The sequence below is a fragment of the Lactuca sativa genome, chromosome 2, assembly GCF_002870075.4.
Source record: "Lactuca sativa cultivar Salinas chromosome 2, Lsat_Salinas_v11, whole genome shotgun sequence".
NCBI lineage: Eukaryota > Viridiplantae > Streptophyta > Magnoliopsida > Asterales > Asteraceae > Lactuca > Lactuca sativa.
The window spans coordinates 229625254-229629892 of record NC_056624.2 but is presented as its reverse complement, the minus strand read 5'-3'; positions in this window follow the sequence as shown (position 1 = coordinate 229629892).

Genomic DNA, 4639 nt, shown 5'->3' with positions numbered 1-4639 from the left:
AACGTGAGATAAAAGCAAGAGATTATGTCAAACATATTAATTTTGTTTCCTTAATTGCAGGAATTTTATTAAATGACCCCATTAGTTACAAGTGCAAGAAACCAGAAATACCTTTTTTGATTTAATTAATTATCTAATTATTTGCTAATTTTTTATTAGTGCATTCAGAAGCACAATAGTTGTTAAAAACATTTGAACCTATCTCTCTCTTTCTCTCTCTCTCTCTCTCTCTCTCTCTCTATATATATATATATATATATATATATATATATATATATATATATATATTATGTTCTAGATAACTATTGTGTTCACAAATGGACCAATAAGAATGCAAGAAAAACAAATTTGGACCAATTATTTAATTAGAATTTTCGTAATTAAATTGTAATTAATTAACCAATTAGTTTCTAAAAATAAAGCTATAAGGGTATTTGAGTCTTTTGTGAGAGAATTATAAAAAAAAAATCAGATTTGTAGGGATTTTGTAATCATAACCGATTATAATCTATTTTATTATGTCATCATGACATTCTGTTAGAATGAAATTCTGTTAAAATGACAGTTTATGACATCATTTAACAAGACATAAATAAGAAGAAAACATGAATAAATACATTATGAAACAATACACAAAATTGATTCTTGAACGAATAATATATCAAATAATTACATTGTATGATTGTGATACAAAAAATATTCTTGAATAATAACATTCTGAAAGAATAACAAGTGAAATTCTTTTAAAAAAAACTGCATTCTTAAATTGTGAGTGTGATCAATATTTGATTCATTCTTCAAGTTATTCCTATTAGGTCTTTAAGTCATTCCTTCGTGCCCTTGATCATAACATTTTATGACAATAAGGGCCATGAAATCATATTCTGTCAGATGCTTATTATTAAATCATATGCTTAGTTAACAAAATTATTAATTAATCTTATTCTAATCACATGTGATTCACATGTAAGTCACATGTGATTCATATGTAAATCACAAGTGAATCATATATGAATTACATGTGATTCACATGTAAATCACATGTGATTCACATGTAAATCACAAGCGAATCACATATGAATTAAATGATTCACATGTAAATCACATGTGGTTCAAATGTAAATTACAAGTGAATCACATATGAATTACATGATTCACATGTAAATCACATGTAATTCACATGTAAATCACAAGTAAATCACATATGAAATACAAGTGATTCAAATGTAAATCACAAGTGAATCTTAAAAGATACAATCACATGTGAATCTACATGAAATAATCACATGTGAATCTTGCATGATTTATACATATGTTTTTTATGAATGTTCTTGCATTAATCAAAAAAAAATTCTTGTAGATTTGGAAGAAAATTGGGAATAACTTGAAGAGGTAAAAAGTGATAAATTGAAGAAAATATAGAAAACTTGACACAAAGACATGAAAGCGCTTTGAAATTTTGTAACATTTTTTGTTTTTTATATTTTATTTTGTATGGAATAAAATAGTTGTACTATTGTGTTTATAGATTACTAAGTAAAAATTGGTTTTTTTTATGATTTATTTACGAGTATTATAGTATAAGAAATATGTATCCATGCACTTGAAAAAATATGCATATATACTCATAAAATATTGATTTTTTGGTTAAAAAAACTATAGATTTTAATATATATATATATATATATATATATATATATATATATATATATATATATGTGTGTGTGTGTGTGTGTGTGTGTGTGTGTATTCCAGATTTTTTTTAAATTTACTACGTTTTAAAAATTTGTTGTTGCTTAAAAATTGTCGTTTTAAAAAAAATCAACTTTTAAAAAAAAAAATCTATGCTCTCTAAAAAAATTAAAAAATCTGCAATTAAAAAAAAGCGAAAGTTATTTTTTTTTATAAAAAAAAACCAAAAATTTGTTTTATAGTGTGAATTTGAGAGTTTTTTATTAATATTTTCAATAATACTAAAAATTAAATGGGATTGGTATGATGACGATCATGCCCTTAATGAATTAATTTGGATCCAACGCTCCACCTTTAGTACTCGGGTTCTCGGGAAACTATGAGTTTTCAACGGATCTCACCCCTATATATATATATATATATATATATATATATATATATATATATATATATATATATATATATATATATATATATATATATATAAACTCGTTGTTTTTTTTCTTTAGTCGCTCAATCTCCACCGATTACAAGCCCTAGCCGATGATACGAAGCCGTCACCACCATCGTCCACCCCAAACACTTTAATATTGGCTTGAATCCAATAATCCAGAAGAAACTCCATTCAAACAACGAGCATGGGCGGCTCAACCATTTTAGGGGCTCTAAACAAGCCAAAAATTTGGGGCCCTTTGGCCTTTACTATACTCGGAAATAAAAAACAGATAAGATGAATATGTCGCAGAAAATAGAATCGGTAGAAGAATGTAATGTCGTTTCAGTTTCATGAATGCAGCGATCGTTGATTTATTCTTCCGCTTCATTTATTTTGTGGTTACCGGATTGAATTTTTTAATGGATTAAACTTTTGGATTTTGTAAAATATGGGGCCCCTTAAGATTAGGGGCCCTAAGCCCTAGCTTAAAAAACCTATACATAGAGTCGGCCCTGACGACGAGAACCTCGACGGAGAGAACACTAACGACACATCATGATTCGAGATTCGAGACTTCTCCTCATAGTACTGCTGGTAATATGAGAGAACACGAGCGATCAAATCACGAAGATGTTCATCATCAGAGATATGAGCAGAAGTTCGTAAATTCGATCGAAGCTCATCCACGTAATGTTCCTGAAGAACCAACCATCCTTGGAAAAAACTCTCGAACTCTCATTCACTTGTGACGACTGTTCTTCGAGATTTGGGCGACATTTTGAAACCACCGGAATTTTTTTGATTTGAGCGATGGAAATTTATATGATTACATTTGTTATATGTTTGGTGGAATCTTTAGCAAAATTATTGTTTAATAAAAGTCATTGTGATGACCAATTATCTGAAGCACACACATATAATCAACAAAAATCATTATTTAGACAAACATTAATTTTTACACGGTTATAAATATCACTGTGAACACATTCTTATATATCAAATCATTTGGAAAACATAATTTTTAATTAAAGAGAATATAGAAGACAATGATACACTTAGGTAATTATCTCTTTTTCTATTTCATTTTCAAGAGAATATATATCCTTATCAAAATCGTATGCATGTTTTAATTATGATATATCATGGATTTTTTGAAACTGTTTAAGGTTTTTTTTTTTTGTTATTATACCTTTTTACTTAATCTTCAAATGAGTTTTTTAAATTTGATTTGATTTCAATATATAGAATGGATGTTTGGGTTAATTGTTTGACAGAATGGTATTTTTTCGTTTATAGTATTCTATTAGAAAAGAATGTTTTTTATGATAATCATGAACATATTCTGTTAAAATTCCCCGAATTAATATAATTATTTGTAAATGAATCAAATTCTATCATAATGGAATCATGAATTCTAATTATGTTGGAATGTAATATGAATATTTTATCACTAATTTATTCGTTGGATTTGTTTCAACAGACACTGATGCTTGAAGAACGGACCACAAAATTTGAACGACTAGCAGCATTATTCTTTTAGAATGTATTAGTGTCTTTGTTAGATTTTGATGTTTTTTTTTTTTTTTTCAGATTTGAAAGTTTTTTAATTTTATTCTTTAACAATAAATATAATTTTTAGCAATTATTACATGTATTCTATAAGTATTAATGTAATTTTTGTTTTAATTCTTCAATTGATGGTTCGAGAATTTTATTATTCTACAAGAAATTGTTAAAGTCATGATCAAGAAATATGTTCAAGAATATTTTTTATTTTATTTTATGGTTCAAGAATATTTTTATTTTTGAACATACTCAAACATATTCTGTCAGAATGTCCGAATTAAAAACCTTATAATTCATAAAATCGGATTTTTAAAATTAATAGAATATATGATCCCTTAAAATATGCAAATTTCCTTTATTAAATCTATATTAATTGACTAAAATACCCTTCTAGTTAAATTAAATGGTAATTTTCAATTATATTTAATTCAATAATAATCATTTTCTTAAAATAAATAAAATGATTGACTCACATTTATGCATACAATAACACAATAATTACTTTGAATATAATAATCTATGATATATATATATATATATATATATATATATATATATATATATATATATATATATATATATATATATATAAGGGACGATTCACTTGAGAATAAAAAAAATAGAGATCTTGAGATTAAACCTCAGCCACATATTTCGTATTTGTCGCTCTAATGCTCTAGCGTACCAGCAGCAACGATGTATGCCTAATCATAAATGATTATATGACAGAGAGGTATAATCATACAGGATTATACATGTTTATACGTATATGCATAATCATAATTGATTATACATATATGTCTGTTCACAAATTGAGTAATCATAAATGATTATTACAGTTAGTCGTAGAAGAGGTGGTGGTGACAGAGGTGACGGTGGTATAAGTAATGGAGGTGACAATGGTGGGGTCGACTGGTGTCAGAGGTGGTGGTGGCGGTGGCGGTG